The sequence below is a fragment of the Salmo salar genome, chromosome 14 (genome assembly GCF_965601325.2).
Source record: "Salmo salar chromosome 14, fSalSal1, whole genome shotgun sequence".
Classification (NCBI taxonomy): domain Eukaryota; kingdom Metazoa; phylum Chordata; class Actinopteri; order Salmoniformes; family Salmonidae; genus Salmo; species Salmo salar.
The window spans coordinates 80,302,513-80,321,336 of NC_138304.1; the positions used below are offsets into that span (position 1 = coordinate 80,302,513).

An 18,824-nucleotide genomic window follows, 5' to 3' on the forward strand; every position below is an offset into this window, starting at 1 on the left:
ATATGCATGGCTATAATCAGTCATCTGGTTCACTGGGCTCTCTAGAAAGATGTCTGTTCATGTACTCTTATGTCTAGGACCAAGGATTAGGAGTTTGCAGAGAATGTTTCCTCTTACTCACCTGCTCCCAAGGTCAGCGTGATGACTGACACCGCATACACCCCCACTAGTGACTGACACCTGAGGGATGAGGAAACTGACAGGGCATCCAGAAGCAAGTGTAGGATGAATATCAATGTTGTCCTCACCAGGCTGAACTAATCTTGGCTGAACAGAGCCACCTTTGACACACACACACACATGCAAAACACACACATACACACACACACGTTCAGGACCGCACTTTGGAGACTCTTCGTTCCTTCTTAAATGTTTACCATACCACCACTGTATGTGTTTTGGCTCGAGCTGGAATGACTCGTGAGACTGTGTTGTTTCTCAAAGTGTGCTCATGTTCAGTATCAAGAACAAACTGCACTCCATTCTGGTCCTAATGGCAAACATGGTAAGTGCCATTTGGGCTCTGGGCCAATCAGTGTCACAGTCACAGCATTATGCTCTTGCTTTGGCTAAATACTATAGTTCACAGTGGAAAGTGAAACTGTGGTTATTATCCACGGGGGAAATTCCCTCTATGAAGTCACACACACAGTCAGAAGAATGCCAAACATCCCACCTTGCCCTCCCTCTCCTCCCTCTGCATGCCAAACTGACACCCAATAACCCTGCACAGCATTAGGTGCCATGGGATGTCAGGACTGATCAGTTTGGGGGCACCAGATTCCTGGCCCTAAATCATCAACTTTAAATACTGTAGCAGTTAAATACCAGCAACAGCTAAACCAACTAAATCAAATCAAGCTTTATTTATACAGCACAGTTTAGACATGGAATGCAACACAATGTACTTTAAATGAAAACATTTACTACACAACATAAGAGGATAAAAAAACTGTAAAAACTAGTCAAAAAGCTTCAATGCTCTGCTACATGTTGAAAATTCCAAAACAAAAAAAAGCTTTGATGAAGAAAATAAGGTTTTGGTGTTGAGTTTGAATCCTTGGGAACCATTTATTGTCCAAGGCCTATTATTTTGGAAATGATATTTGCATTAAAAAAAATACACTCTGATATGGCCCACATATGTATTGTTCTCTCTATGAATTCAAAGCAGCAAACACCATTTCTGAAGTGTCTAAAATCGACATTTCAACAATTTGGCCTGAAATGCCCTCTGTCTTTACGACAGTCCATCGTCTTGATTACACGCAAGATGATAGTTAATACTATAGGGGCGCGTGATATTGGAAATCGAAGCACTCTTGAGCTGTTGCTGGACTCCAACTGTCACATGGGTAATACTTCTTATAATGCACTATTAACAACATCGCGGGACAATATGTATCCGTATTTCACCAAGAAAGAGGTGCTTGCAACAAACAGAAGGCTATGTGCGTGCTAGAGAATGGAGAAAGCGTCACCGGGGTTTATGGATGGACGCAGCTGTGTCGTCCACAACAGTGCCACTGACTGCGGTGCGGCAGCGTTACGCCATCGTTCATTCCAAGAAACCAACGCGGCTGGAGTCTAATATAGGCGATCTAATTCTTACCATTGTCATTTTCTGACAATTGACTTGGCGAATAGAGTAACATTTTATGAATAGGGTCCGGATCTGTGCAGACAGACAGGCACAGTGGATAGATATTGACTACTGGCATTGCATGCTTCAGTATATCCGCAGTGACATAATATTAAACCCAAACGAGCCGCAATCTGAGCCGAGCAATTGTGATTATGTATGCTAATATTTAATGATAACGATATGATTTCGTGCGCGGCTGACATTCCCGTGGACTGTACGGGATGCTCTCTCTGCCGTCGTCAGTCACATTGAATTCTAGCAGGTTAGAATTCTATGCACAGAATATGTCAATTCATAAGGCATGCTCTGCAGAATGACCACTACATTTCCGTCTATTCTAAAATGGTTATGAAATAGGCCTATGTTATTTGACCTCCATTTTATGTTCTAAATTAATTTCCCTATTCTCGCTTTCGGAGATTAGAAGAGAAAATGAAGCATGGCATCCCTGTCGTGTGGATGTTGATGTGGGATTGTGGGCTCTTGCATTCCTGAGAGAGCGACTCACATTAGTGAGATGCACGTTGGCAACATCATGACCTAATCGAATGACAAATTATTCGAAAAATCAAATGGCATAATATTTGACCAATATGTCTTTGTAAGACAAACACAACTACAGGATTTGATTATTCATACATAATTATTTCCGTTCATTTATTGATGAGTCAATAGCCTAGGCTAATGTAAAATAATGGCTGATAAAAAGATAAAAACACATGGCCGTCCGATCGCGTGTTGTTCCGTTTCCTATCTGCATAATGTAGCCTGGCGACTGTGTGGTTGGCAAGCTGAAACACTGGTTTCGCTCTTCCTTTTCTCATATCTACCTATTACACTTGAACAATGACAAACCAAGCCTTGGAATGGACCCAATACGGTGCAAAACGGAGGCAGTAGGTATAAACTACTAGCTACACATGCACACAACACGCAATCCACGAGCATCACAAGGCATTCTGCTTCATACACAAAAACATAACACATTTCTCATAGTTCGCTGTTTTGTTGGATAGAAGGTTTTATGCACGCGACCTGCAACGCACAATAGCCTATCATCATCTCCTGTGAAAAACAGTTACTGTAGCTAGCGAGCTCTTGAAGCTTTCAAACAATGATACAATGTATCCAGCATTACTGTACCTGCAGAGCCGCTGGTGGTGAACTTCACTTCGTTGCAGTGCAGTTGCCGTGTCTCCTCCACAGATCACCTCCTTGCTTATCAGACAGGGGCATACCGGTATGCAAAAGTATGGTAATAAAGCTAGATGCTAAAATGTAAATATGCTACCTGTCAACATAGCTGCACTGTTTGAGCCATGTAGGCTATTCGGAAACAGAGCAGACTTTCTCAGAATCTAGCCTGCCCTGTAAACGGACTGCCCTAGGTTGAGAAGTGTTATTTTTCTTGACGCTGGCGGGATAGGGATGGATGGTCCCCTCTTCTCTCCTCATTGTCCCTTTTCAAACTGATGCTGCGATTTCACACAGCAGCGTGCGCCAATGTCCCACACACACAGCTGGTCCTCGCGAAAAACATGCTGCTTCGATCCACGCAGTTCCAGCGCACCGCACTAGCACTCACGAGACCAGAGAAATACTCCGCCCACTTTAACAACTTGCAGTGCTGGCAGTGGCATACTGTAGTCACTACAGTGGAGAAACAGGCCTATGCCTTTTGTTTCTCATTAATGGCTCTGGTATGGTATTAGCCTTCAATGTAGTTTTAAGTAGGCCTATGATATTATATATTTCATATAATCTCAGTTTGAACAAATCCTGGTGAGTGACTGAGACAATGGATAATAGCAGGCCTACACTGTACAGGGGTTTCCATGAATTTGACAGTAATTTACAGGCAGCTTAGTGGCAAGTACAATTCTGTATTTCATATTACATTATTGCTACTGTAATATACATACAGTCTCAAAGCAAGTACTGTGTAATGGCAGTACAATATTGTAAAATGGACTATTATACTATTAAAATATATACATTTTCCCACAATGCACCATCATTTACAGTATTATGTAGTTAAACGTTTGAGTTTACTGTTGAAAGCCAAAATTACTGTATAAATTAGTTATGTTACAGTGTAACACAATAGACAATGTAAATAAATGTTGAACTACTTTTCTGTACCCTAATTCAATAATTACTATGTAATATTAATAATGACTGCCAACAAATACAAAAGGGTTTCTCGCAGCTTGAACCCTTAATTACGTGATGATCATACATCAGAATGTGAAGAGGTTCCCTATATTATTATTGTATTGTCTGAATCAAATATATAAGCCTGGACCTAAAGTATTATCACAGTGCCTTCAGAAAGTTTTCACACCACTTGACTTTGTCCACATTGTGTGTTACAGCCTGAATTTTTTTATTTTTTTGTCACTGGCCTACACACAATACCCCATGTCAGTGTTATGTTTTTCGAAATGTTTACAAATTATTTTTTTATTTTAAGCAAAAAGCTGAAATGTCAAGCCTAAATAAGTTCAGGAGTAAAAATGTGCTTAGCAAGTCACATAATAAGTTGCACGGACTCTCGGTGTGCAATAAGTGTTTGACATACTTTTTTTATGACTACCTAATCTCTTTACCCCACACAGAGATAATTGTAAGGTCCCTCAGTCAAGCAGTGAATTTCAAATCACAAATTCAAACACAGACCATGGAGGTTTTCCAATGCCTCGCAAAGAAGGGCACCTACTGGTAGATGGGTAAAGAAAACTGAAATGTAATATCCCTCTGAGCATGATGAAGTAATTAAACTTTAGATGGTGTATAAATACACCCAGTCACCACAAAAATACAGGCGTCCTTCCTAACTCAGTTGCCGGAGAGGAAGGAAACCACTCAGGGATTTCACCATGAGGCCAATGGTGACTTTAAAACAGTTAGTTTAATGGCTGTGATAGGAGAAAACCGAGGATGGATCAACAACATTGTAGTTACTCCACAATACTATTCTAAATCACACAGTGAAAAGAAGGAAGCCTGTACAGAACAAAAATATTCCAAAACATGCATCCTGTTTGCATCAAGGCACTAAAGTAATACTGCAAAAAATGTGGCAAAGCAATTAACTTTTTGTCCTGAATAAAATGTTGTTTTGGGCAAATCCAATGCAACACATTACTGGAGTACAGTTGACAGGTTAAATACTGAAGTTGCCAGGTATACTGAAAGTTGCCAGGTTATATTCTTTACCAGAGAGTTGCCAGGTTAAACTATACCAGAGAGTTGCCAGGTTTGATTCTCTACCAGGGAGTTACAAGGTTATGTTCCCTACCAGAGAGTTGCCATTTGTTCTTTTGTATGTCCTTTGTATGCCATTTTTATATTTCAGAGTTAACCAATGATATTAGGCCATGATTACAGACACCTGTGTGTCTTCTGACACTATATAAACGAGTCATCTCGCAGTGTTTGTGATGATACCCTGATGAAGACAGCTTGGCTGTCGAAACGTTGGATGGATATTACATTTTTGCATCTGAGCTCCTAGAGTGTGCGGCTCTCCCTTATTTTCAGGTTGTATACTATACCAGAGAGTTGCCAGGTTATATTCTGAAAGTTGCCAGGTTTATTCTATACCAGAGAGTTGCCATGTTGTATTCTATACCAGAGTTTCCAGGTTATATCCTATACCAAAGAGGTGCCAGGTTAGATTTAATACCAGAGAGTTGCCAGGTTATATTCTACCCCAGAGAGTTGCCAGGTTATATTCTATACCAGTGAATTAACAGGTGTCATGACGTGGCCTTTTCTGGATATAGATCGTGGCTTCCCCCGCTCTCTCACTCTCTCCTACACCCAGGTTCTGTTATCTCAGGTCGTAAATTCCTGGCGGAGACTTTCTCCTCCTGGCCATGCATTATAGAAAGTGAGAGTTTCACAGTAGAACAAAGGAACTTCTACTACATCACAGAATTTGAGAACTGAACAATATCCATGTTTCAGAGAATGTGTAAACAGTCGATGGAGAAGCCAGCTACAACCCGGTCCGGTTTGTTACATGTTTATGGCCTCATGAAAGACAGTACAGCCACATTACCGTAACTCTGTTTATATAGGTGCCTCCGTTATGAGGTTTACATCTAATTATTGTATAAAATGAATGAGTAAAGATGAAACTATTTGTGAAATGATGTAATGTGATGTTAAACCTTTAACTTCTTGTGGATTAGTGGGACGCTGCCGTCCCATTTCGACAATTTCCAATAAAAATGCAGAGCGCCAAATTCAAATTAAATTACTATAAATATTAAACTTTCATGAAATCACAAGTGCAATAGATCAAAATAAAGCTCAACTTGTTGTTAATCCAGCCGCCGTGTCAGATTTCAAAAAGGCTTTACGGCGAAAGCAAACCATGCGATTATCTGAGGACAGCGCCCAGCACACAAATGCATAACAAATCATTTTCAACCAGGGAGTTGCGACACGAAAGTCAGAAATAGCGATATAATATATGCCTTACCTTCTTCTGTTGGCTCTCCAAAAGGTCCCAGTTACATTACAAATGGTCCTTTTGTTCGATAATGTCCTTCTTTATATCCATAAATACTTCAGTCAATAATCCACTCGGTTTCCCTCCTTCAAAATGCATACAAAATGAATCCCAAACGTTACCAATAAACTTATCCAAACAAGTCAATCAACGTTTATAATCAAACAATAGGTACCCTAATACGTAAATAAACGATAAAATTTAAGATGGAGAATCGTTATTGTCTTTACCGGAGAAAAATACCAAAGAACTCGCTCTCATTCGCTCTTATCCCTACAGAATAAGAGCAAATCTAAGATACTAATTTCTAGTCTGCAGCTAGAAATGATGTAAACCTGGGATGCAAAGACTGACAACCGCCGAAACAACTATTCTATGGTAACATTTCTGAATGGTATCCATTCTAACCACAAAATACTTTGATCTTCAGGGAAGCAGAGAGAGAGAGAGAGAGAGAGAGACGTGGACGAACTGACTCTCCAACAGACGGACCAGATTGCAACAGAAAAGATCACGAAACATGGGCGTAAATATATATATTGATTGCAATTATTCCCGAATGAGTGAGTGTTCATGTGCAAAGGATTAGCATTTCAATTAATATAATTATAGTAGTACTGTGTGTCGTGATCCCTCTGGTCTTTCCCTCTCTCGCTCAGTCCACACACACTTCCCTTTGTCAACCAAGCCACCATATCGGCTTAGCCCACTAGGGAATCCCTATCATTTGTTAGTAACATACAGTTGAAGTTAGAAGTTTACATAAACTTAAGCTGGTGTCATTAAAACTCATTTTTCAACCACTCCACAAATTTCTTGTTAACAAAATATAGTTTTGACAAGTGAGTTAGGACATCTACTTTGTGCATGACACAAGTAATTTTTTCCAACAATTGTTAACAGACAGATTATTTCACTTATAATTCACTGTATCACAATTCCAGTGGGCTAGAGGTTTACATACACTAAGTTGACTGTGCCTTTAAACAGCTTGTAAAAATTGCAGAAAATGATGTCATGGCTTTAGATGCTTCTGATAGGCTAATTGACATCGTTTGAGTCAATTGGAGATGTAGTGTGGATGCATTTCAAGGCTTACCTTCAAATTCAGAGCCTCTGTGCTTGACATCATGGGAAAATCTAAAGAAATCAGCCATGAAATCTGAAAATAAATTGTAGACCTCCACAAGTTTGACTCATCCTTGGGAGCATTTTCCAAGCACCTGAAGGTACCATGTTCATCTGTACAAACAATAGTATGCAAGTATAAACACCATGGGACCACGCAGCCATCATACCACTCAGGAAGGATACGCGTTCTGTCTCCTAGAAATGAACGTACTTTGGTGCGAAAAGTGCAAATCAGTCCCAGAACAACAGCAAAGGCCCGTGTGAAGATGCTAGAGGAAACAGATACAAACGTATCTATTTCCACAGTAAACCCCCTTTTCATGGTGAAGGGGACCTTATTTTGTGCTTGGAATTGAGATTTCTGAACAGATAGGATTAGCTTAGGCAGAGGTGCTAAACTAACAAAGGTTAAACATCATTTTCTTTTTCCTGTGTCACGTTGAATTCCTCCGCCTTGCAGACGGAAGTCCCGCCCTTAGTACTTCCGTTTGAGTTCAGATTTCTGTGCTCAGTGATCCCTGGTTGTGAAGAATCGCCAGTACATTTTCTTCAAAAGGAATTAGGTAACACCCTGTTATAGTGTGGACACCATATAAATAATTACATGGTTATTATTGGCATTGACTGTGACCTTTCCCCTTTGATGATGTCATCACTAAGAGTGAGTTCTGTGCAATGTGATTCTACCACCGGTTGAGTGGGCTACATAGTTCTGCTATATTTGTACCGTTTGTACCTGGCTGTACACCTTTTAGTTATTGGGTTGAAAGTAAAGGAAAGTAATATAGAAATGTGTGTGGGCATTCCTTGTCAAGTTACTACACACCCAAACATGGATCACGTTAAGATATCCAGCCAATCGCAATTGACTGGATCTCGATGTCTCATTCAATTGAACTAATAAGTAGAATCGCCAGATTTCCCTTTTCAGGTGGATCTTTTAAATAATATCCAAATTTATTGGTTTCCTACAATGTGACAATTTAAAGTTTTGATTTATCATTTAAATTGATCAATCAGTAAAATCTCCTTTTTCAAAGCACATTTAGTAAACCCCAGTACTGACGGAAGTCCCGCATCCAGCAGGAATCCCATGTGGCTTCGGCCTTAGGGAGAGGTGAACCGAGTGGTGAATGTAACCTAACATTTAAACTACTGTTTATTTTATGATAATCCAGACAATCCTAATTGATTGGATATCATCGTCTCATTCAATTTCATAAGTTAAATTGTCGAACATACCTTTTAGGTTCTTCCAATTAAATGAAACATTTTAAACTTTGCAATTGTAACCTAGATGAAACAACTTCCCAGGTTAAGTAAAGTTTAATTCCCAGATAGCATATCCAGGTATGATTAATTATTATCATTGATTAATTACTTCAATTTACTTTTGCAAATTCATTCACGTCCAACTCCCATATTACTGGTACAGTACTGATGGTTCATTAACCTCTATAAATAGATTAAAATCGTCTTTGCAGCTTCCAACATGTTCCAAACCAAACTTTGGAAAATTAGGAAATGTGCAAGCTATCAGAGGGGGTAGTCCCCACTCACCCGCTAATTAGTGAACCTCCACCCATAAAATGATTGATCTCTGACCTCAGCAGCGATGCCAACCCTAATTATCCCATTAGTGGAAAAACATCAGACATGGTGAACAACGCTCTCCAAAATCAACAATCGGGCGCAGGCCTTGTAAAGTTCTCTCCGGTCTAGCCCGGATGTCTTGCCATCCGAGATTGGCATCAGTCCATTTCCACACTGCACAGCTGAAGCACGAGTAGGTAACGGTAGACATAAAGGGACAGGTGGAGAGAACCGGGAAACCAATGACAAATGCAGAAAAGGAAAAAATTCTGCTAGCTATGGAACTGCGTTTGAAAACGTAACAATTAAATGTAATTGCAAAAACTTATGATCATGAACAAGCACAAACTCTTCAACAAAATTGTCCTCTACAGGAACAAAATCGTATGCTTCAGGAACAACTCAATTTGGCCAAAACTAAATACGATGTCCACGCCAAACTAGATAAATCTGAAGAGTTATCTACAAACAGGAGCGCTCAACTTGATAACATGCATGCAGTTTTGTTAAACGTTACTCAAAGTAACACGGTTCTCCTCAAAAGGCTGCAGACCAAAGACGATCAGTTAATGAACACAGGTTGGTGCAGAATCCGATCCAAGGCGATATTACAATATCTCGACACAATCCATCAGCAAACCTGATTTAACATTCTTTTCATGATTTCGAGCCAGCGGTCTCTGTGAATGAGCAACTTCCCTCCTCCTTGCAGTCGTGCAATACGGTAGTTTAGATCAACTTCTCTTGCCCTTCGGACACTTCCACAAGCACTGTGGCCGTCTCAGCAATAAAAACATTGATGCACAGAGTGTACTCTGCTTCCGATGATATACCTCCCGCTTTGTGGGGGACTGCCACCCCTTACAATGACACTAATGGCGTCAGTCCAGCAACTGACCCGATGCCTCCCACTGTTGAAACACTTTGCGATATCACAGACCGATATTCTCATCTCAGTTCGCAGGTACTGAAGAGGTTGCCACACGTGGACGCTGTGGTGACTGACAGGCCTCGACAGCCACTGAGCGTTTTGAAGCATAAACCCCAGGAGATTTGGTTGAAAGGTTACAGCCATTCTTATAACAACACGGCCACTGACAACTCGTACATAGGGTCTGACCTTTTTGTTTGTGCCTCGGGTACCAACACCACCCACTGGTGGGGTGGTCCCGAGACACAAAGGAGGGGAATAGTAGGCTAGACCTATGATGAGCCTGTTTGGGGGGGACTACGTGCAACACCGTACAAGACCGCCAGAGCATAAAACAAATTTAGTTGTAAACTCCCCTATGAGAACAGTGAGGAGCAGACAGGCCCCTAGACGGGGATAATCTTAGAACACATCTAAGATATTACTGAGGTGTACCACACTGGTCGTAGAAGAAGTCCAGTGGACTTCCACCTCAAACAAATGCCAAAAATAGTCATGCCTGGCCATGTGTAGGTTCAACTACATTACAACTAGTAAAATGCTCTAATCATGTGTTCCGGTAGGATAATATTTCCCCTTGAGTACCAGTACCAATGCCAGCAACAGTCAGACCAGCTACAATCAGTAAGAAGGTTAGATACCTAACCAATCAAATTACCCTTGACAACAGCGACAGAGTAGTTAGGAGTCACTCAGTGTGCAACACGGGGAAGGGGACCTCCAGTGCACTCTTCCAATGGTTAACACACATGCCACTAATAAATAGAACCCTCCATTCAGGAGGAAAGTTATTAGAAGTCATGAACCATGATCACACCACGTACGACTGGTCCAATACTTAAAGAGTACTTCCGTCGTGAGGTTAGCTCCTCCGTGGATAACATAGCTATGAAATAGACTTCTTCATACCTATCGCCACTACAATAGTGGAAGACAGAGTGACTCGTAGTAAATTCACTAGACTCCCTCGACACCAATTCTGACTGACCTCAAGGCATTGACCTGAAAATTACCTGATTACATCAGACTCATTCTGAACAAATTGTAGTCTGCCAGGATACTTGGTTTTCTTCCCTTGACATTCGCGCTTGTGTAAGCATAAACGCACATGTACAACTGAACATCCAATTAGGATTTATGCTAGGATCCGAACAAAATACCAGCCAAAGTAAAGTTGAACATTTATTTTGAGGAATTTTACTCTGCAGCTACAGTACTCACCAGTTTTTCCCAGCGAGTTGGCACGTTATATTCTATACCAGAGAGTTGCCCGGTTGTACACTGAAAGTTGCCAGGTTATGTTCTATAACAGAGAGTTGCCATGTTATATAATATGTCAGAGAGTTGCCTGGTTATATACCATACCAGAAAGTTGCCAGGTTAAAAACTATAGCAGAGGGTTTCCAAGTTATATGCTGAGAGATGCCACGTTGAATACAGAGTTGCCAGGTTATATACTATAGCAGAGAGTTGCCAGGGGGCCTTTCTATACAAGAGTTGCCAGGTTAAATTATATTCCAGTAAATTGAAGACTATATACTAGAGAGTTGCCAGGTTATATTCTATACCAGAGAGTTGCCAGGTTATATTCTATACCAGAGAGGTGTCAGGTTATATTCTATACCAGAGAGGTGTCAGGTTATATACTAAACCAGACAGTTGCCAGGTTTATACTCTACCAGAGAGTTGCCAGGTTATATACAGAGAGTTGCCAGGTTATATTCCATACCAGTGAATTAACAGGTTATATTCTATACCAGAGAGTTGAACGTTTGTATGCTATACCAGAGTTGCCAGGTTATATACTGAAAGTTGCCAGGTTATATTCTATACCAGTGAATGAACAGGTTATTATTCTATACCAGAGAGTTGCCAGGTTGTATTCATTACCAGAGAGTTGAAAGTTTGTATGCTATACCAAAGAGTTGCAAGGTTATATGCTATAACAGAGTTGCCAGGCTATATACTGACAGTTGCCAGATATAGTCTATACCAGAGAGTGGCCAGGTTATATTCTATACCAGAGAGTTGCCAGGTTATATCGTATACCAGAGAGTTGGCAGGTTATATACTGAGATCTGCCAGGATATATTCTCTACCAAATAGTTGCCAGTTTATATTCTATATCAGAGAGTTTCCAGGTTACAAACTGAAAGTTTGCAGGTTATATTCTATACCGGAGAGGTGCCAGGTTATATACTGAAATTTGGCAGGTTATACACTATACCAGAGAGTTGCCAGGTTATATACTATACCATAGTAGGCAGGTTGTATACTATACCAGAGAGTTGCCAGGTTATATACTATACCATAGTAGGCAGGTTGTATACTATACCAGAGGGTTGCCAGGTTGTATACACTGACAGTTGGCAGGTTATATTCTATACCGGAGAGTTGCCATGTGATATAATATACCAGAATGTTGCCTGGTTATATACTATAGCAGAGGGTTTCCAAGATATATATAGATTTGCCAGGTTATATACTATACCAGAGAGTTGTCAGGTTGTATACTATACCAGATAGTTATATACACTACACTGGAGTTGCCAGGTTATATACTATACCAGAGAGTTGCCAGTTTATATTATCTTCCAGAGAGTTGCCAGGTTACGTATTGAAACTTGCCAAGTTACATTCTATACCAGACAGTTGCCTGGTTATATTCTATACCAGAGAGTTGCCAGGTTATATTCTATACCACAGAGAAGACATCTTATTTTCTATACCAGAGAGGTGCAAGGTTATAGACTGAAAGTTGGCAGATTATATTCTATACCTGAGAGGTGCCAGGTTATATACTGAGAGTTGCCATGATATATTCACTACCAGAGAGTTGCCAGGTTATATTCTATACCAGAGAGTTGGCAGGTTGTATACTATACCAGAGAGTTGGCACATTATATTCTAAACCAGAGAGTTGCCAGGTTATATACTGAAAGTTGGCAGGTTATATTCTATACCAGAGAGTTGCCAGGTTAATTCTATAACAGAGAGTTGCCATGTTATATAATATACCAGAAAGTTGCCTGGTTATATACACCGTACTAGAATGTTCGAAGGTTATATACTACAGCAGAGGGTTTCCAAGTTATTTACAGATTTGCCAGTTTATATACTACACTGGAGTTGCCAGGTTCTATTCTATACCAGAGAGTTGGCAGGTTGTATACTATACCAGGAAGTTGGCACGTTATATTCTATACCAGAGATTTGCCAGGTTATATACACTAAACCAGAGAGTTGCCAGGTTATATAAAATGTACCAGAGATTTGCCAGGTTATATACACTAAACCATAGAGTTGCCAGGTTATATAAAATGTACCAGAGAGTTGCCAGGTTATATGCTATACCAGGAGAGTTGCCAGGTTATATACTATACCAGGAGAGTTGCCAGGTTATTTACTGAGAGTTGCCAGGTTAAATACTAAAAGTTTTCAGTTTTTTCTATACGAAAGAGTTACCTGGTTATATTCTATTAATGAGAGTTGCCAGGTTGTATACTACACCAGACAGTTGCCACGTTATATTCAATTCCTGAGAGTTGCCAGGTTATATACTGAAAGTTGCCAGGTTATATACACTATACCAGAGAATTGCCATGTTATATACTATATCAGAGAGGAGCCAGGTTATTTTCTATACCAGAGATGTGCAAGGTTATTTACTGAAAGTTGCCAGGTTATATTCTATACCAGAGAGTTTCCAGGTTATATACTGAGAGTTGCCAGGATATATTCACTACCAGAGAGTTGCCAGGGTATATACACTAAACCAGAGAGTTGCCAGGTTGAATTCTATATCCCAGAGTTGCCAGATCATATTCTATACCAGATTATATACTGAGAATTGTCAGGTTATATACTATATCAGAGAGGAGCCAGGTTATTTTCTATACCAGAGAGGAGCCAGGTTATTTTCTATACCAGAGAGGAGCCAGGTTATTTTCTATACCAGAGATGTGCAAGGTTATTTACTGAAAGTTGCCAGGTTATATTCTATACCAGAGAGTTGCCAGATTTTATACTGAGAGTTAGCACGTTATATTCACTACCAGAAAGTTGACTAGTTAATTCTATACCAGAGAGGTACGAGGTTATATTCTGAGAGTTGCCAGGTGAGTTTATATTCCAGAGAATTGAAGGTTATATACCAGAGAGCTGCCAGGTTATATACTATACCGGAGTTATCAAGTTAATAATCTATACCAGAGTTACCAAATTATATTCTACACCAGAGAGGTGTATGGTTATATACTGAAAGTTGTCAGGTTATATTCTATACCAGAGTTGCCAGGTTATATATATATATATATATATATATATATATATATATATATATATATATATATATATATATATATATATATATATATTTATACTTATATATATATATATATATATATATATATATATATATATATACAGTGGGGGGAAAAAGTATTTAGTCAGCCACCAATTGTGCAAGTTCTCCCACTTCATCATAGGTACACGTCAACTATGACAGACAAAATGAGAAAAGAAAATCCAGAAAATCACATTGTAGGATTTTTTATGAATTTATTTGCAAATTATGGTGGAAAATAAGTATTTGGTCACCTACAAGCAAGCAAGATTTCTGGCTCTCACAGACCTGTAACTTCTTCTTTAAGAGGCTCCTCTGTCCTCCACTCGTTACCTGTATTAATGGCACCTGTTTGAAGTTGTTATCAGTATAAAAGTCACCTGTCCACAACCTCAAACAGTCACACTCCAAACTCCACTATGGCCAAGACCAAAGAGCTGTCAAAGGACACCAGAAACAAAATTGTAGACCTGCATCAGGCTGGTAAGACTGAATCTGCAATAGGTAAGCAGCTTGGTTTGAAGAAATCAACTGTGGGAGCAATTATTAGGAAATGGAAGACATACAAGACCACTGATAATCTCCCTCGATCTGGGGCTCCACGCCAGATCTCACCCCGTGGGGTCAAAATGATCACAAGAACGGTGAGCAAAAATCCCAGAAGCACACGGGGGGACCTAGTGAATGACCTGCAGAGAGTTGGGACCAAAGTAACAAAGCCTACCATCAGTAACACACTACGCCGCCAGGGACTCAAATCCTGCAGTGCCAGACGTGTCCCCCTGCTTAAGCCAGTACATGTCCAGGCCCGTCTGAAATTTGCTAGAGAGCATTTGGATGATCCAGAAGAGGATTGGGAGAATGTCATATGGTCAGATGAAACCAAAATATAACCTTTTGGTAAAAACTCAACTCGTCGTGTTTGGAGGACAAAGAATGCTGAGTTGCATCCAAAGAACACCATACCTACTGTGAAGCATGGGGGTGGAAACATCATGCTTTGGGGCTGTTTTTCTGCAAAGGGACCAGGACGACTGATCCGTGTAAAGGAAAGAATGAATGGGGCCATGTATCGTGAGATTTTGAGTGAAAACCTCCTTCCATCAGCAAGGGCATTGAAGATGAAACGTGGCTGGGTCTTTCAGCATGACAATGATCCCAAACACACCGCCCGGGCAACGAAGGAGTGGCTTCGTAAGAAGCATTTCTGGAGTGGCCTAGCCAGTCTCCAGATCTCAACCCCATAGAAAATCTTTGGAGGGAGTTGAAAGTCCGTGTTGCCCAGCGACAGCCCCAAAACATCACTGCTCTAGAGGAGATCTGCATGGAGGAATGGGCCAAAATACCAGCAACAGTGTGTGAAAACCTTGTGAAGACTTACAGAAAACGTTTGACCTGTGTCATTGCCAACAAAGGGTATATAACAAAGTATTGAGATAAACTTTTGTTATTGACCAAATACTTATTTTCCACCATCATTTGCAAATAAATTCATAAAAAATCCTACAATGTGATTTTCTGGATTTTTTTTCTCATTTTGTCTATCATAGTTGAAGTGTACCTATGATGAAAATTACAGGCCTCGCTCATCTTTTTAAGTGGGAGAACTTGCACAATTGGTGGCTGACTAAATACTTTTTTCCCCCACTGTATATATACACACACAGTTGAAGTCGGAAGTTTACATACACTTAGGTTGGAGTCATTAAAACTCATTTTTCAACCACTCCACAAGTTACTTGTTAACTATAGTTTTTGCAAGTCAGTTAGGACATCGACTTTGTGCATGACACAAGTAATTTTTCCAACAATTGTTAACAGATTATTTCACTGTATCACAATTCCAGTGGGTCAGAAGTTTACATACACTAAGTTGAATGTGCCTTTAAACAGCTTGGACAATTCCTGAAAATGTCATGCTTTAGAAGCTTCTGATAGGCTAATTGACATAATTTGAGTCAATTGGAGGTGTACCTGTGAATGTATTTCAAAGCCTACCTTGAAATTCACAGCCTCTTTGCTTGATATCATGTGAAAATCTAAAGACATCATTGTAGGCCTCCACAAGTCTGGTTCATCCTTGGGAGCAATTTCCAACACCTGAAGGTACCACGTTCATTTGTACAAATAATAGTATGCAAGTATAAAAACCATGGGACCACGCAGCCGTCATACCGCTCAGGAAGGAGACGTATTCTGTCTCCTAGAGATGAACATACTTTGGTGCGAAAAGTGCAAATCAATCCCAGAACAACAGCAAAGGACCTTGTGAAGATACTGGAGGTAACTGGAACAAAAGTATCTATATCCACAGTAAAACAAGTCCTATATCGACATAACCTGAAAGGTTGCTTAGCAAGGAAGAAGCCACTGCTCCAAAACCGCCATAAAAAAAGCCAGATTGCAATTCGAAAATTGATTAAATTGTTTTTTCCCCCCTCATCAAATCTACACCCAATACCCAATCAAGACAAAACAAAAACAGGTTTTTAGTAAGTTTTGCTAATGTATTTAAAATAAAAAAACAGAAATTTCACATTAGTATTCACACCCTTTACTCAGTACTTTGTTGAAGCACCTTTGGCAGCGATTACAGCCTTGAGTCTTCTTGGGTATGACCATACAAGCTTGGCACACCTGTATTTGGGGAGTTTCTCCCATTCTTCTCTGCAAATCCTCTCAAGCTCTGTCAGGTTGGATGGGGAGCATCGCTGCACAGCTATTTTCAGGTCTCTCCAATCGGGTTCAAGTCCGGGTTCTGGCTGGGTCAGTCAAGGACATTCAGAGACTTGTCCCGAAGCTACTCCTGCATTGTCTTGACTGTGTGCTTAGGGTCATTGTCCTGTTGGAAAGTGAACCTTCGTGCCAGTCTGAGATCGAGCGCTCTGGAGCAGGTTTCATCAAGGATCTCTCTGTACTTTGCTGTTAATCTTTCCCTCGATCCTGACTAGTCTCCCAGTGCCAGCCACTGAAAAACATCCTCAAAGCATGATGCTGCCACCACCATGCTTCACCGTATTGATGGTGCCAGGTTTCCTCCAGACTTGACATTTGGCATTCAGGACAAATAAAATCTTGGTTTCATCAGACCAGAGAATCTTGTTTCTCAGGGTCTGAGAGTCCTTTATTTGCCTTTTGGCAAACTCCAAGCAGGCTGTGATGTGGCTTTTACTGAGGAGTGGCTTCTGTCTGGCCACTACCTTAAAAGGCCCGATTGGTAGAGTGCTGCAGAGATGGTTTTCCTTCTGGAAGGTTTTCCCATCTCCACAGAGGAACTCTGGAGCTCTGTCAGAGTAGCCATCGGGTTCATGGTCACCTCCCTGACCAAGTCTCATAGCGAAGGGTCTGAATACTTATGTAAATAAGGTATTTCTGATTTTATTTAGAATAATGCTGTAACAAAATGTGGAAAAAGTCAAGGGGTCTGAATAATTTCCGAAAGCACTGTGTACCAGAGAGTTGCAAGGTTACATACTTAAAGCTGCCAGGTTAACCTGCCAAGCCACTGGTATAGATTATAACCTGACAGTAGCTCTCTATACTGAGAGTTGCCGGGTTATATTCTATACCAGAGTTGCCAGGTTATATTCTATCCCAGATAGTTGCCAATTAATCCTCCTCCTGGGATGCTAGTTGCTATCCTCCCTCCTGCATGAATCTGGTCTGACCCTACTACACACGTGATTCTAAAGCTATAGTAATAGATCGATGACCTTGAGTAACTGAATCTGGAGTGTCAGAGGTTCTGGTGAAAACCTACAAAACAGTAGCTCTCCAGGAACTGGATTGTACAGCCCTGCTCTAGAATATACATTTTCCCTCTACCTGTGTTCACCTGAACCTACAGGATGTATCCAGACGCATGGGAGTGCTCATCCCCAGTGAGAGCATGATCCTAACTGATTTATGCAACAGACCTTTCCCGGATTCTCTCCTCTACCGCACCACAGTGGGGGCCCCAGACAGTCATGGCGTGTTCCCCCAGCCAGGCAGTTATATAACAGCATTATGTAGGCTAGGTCTGCATGCCTGCTGTGAGGGGAACTCCACTGCTATCGAAGTTTGTCACAGAGACCCAGGATCACCACACTAAATAGGTCACCCACTCATCAAGATCATATAAATATAATTACTAGTCCACAGGACTGAAAAACACTCAGATATTTCCTATAAAAAGAGCGAAAGGAAGGATCTCAGTGATTAAATGAAAGCATGTGCACATAAGCCCAAACTAACAGACCACCATAAAGCAGTCAGCTGAAATGAATATGGCATGGCACTATTTTCCACTGTCTGTACTTCAGTGTGTGTCAGTGTTTATTCTGCTATGCGTAAACTAACACTCAAAATCGGTCTGACGGCAGTGATTTGATTCAAGGACTGGCTACAGACCCATCTCGCTGTGCTCCTCCTCCCCAGCCAAACCCATTTGGTCCTCAATAAATACACCGTTGGGCTTGTGTAAAACCCCCTCATGCCGATCTTGTGATGGGAACTCTCCCTCCTTCGAGAGAGAAATCCTGCGTCACAAGGAAATAAGAATAATCCTGTTCGAGCGTGATTGTGGTCAGGTGATCAGGGTGATGGAATGAAGCCAGAGGCTATGGGAGGTTCTGGAATCCCTGTTGGCTTAGACTGATGACATCATGTGATGACG

The 18,824-nt window shown here is 40.7% G+C and overlaps 1 protein-coding gene across 2 annotated transcripts in view; it reads right to left on the reverse strand.

Moving 5' to 3' along the window:
• The window catches only part of LOC106570255 (transcription factor HIVEP3), a 45,677-nt gene extending 42,468 nt beyond the window's left edge, over positions 1–3,209 (reverse strand). For both annotated transcript variants that reach the window (XR_014380429.1, XM_045694768.2), the window contains exon 1: positions 2,789–3,209. The gene's annotated coding sequence lies outside the window, so the exon portion shown is untranslated. The remainder of the gene's footprint in view (positions 1–2,788) is intronic.
• Positions 3,210–18,824: the final 15,615 nt, after the last annotated feature.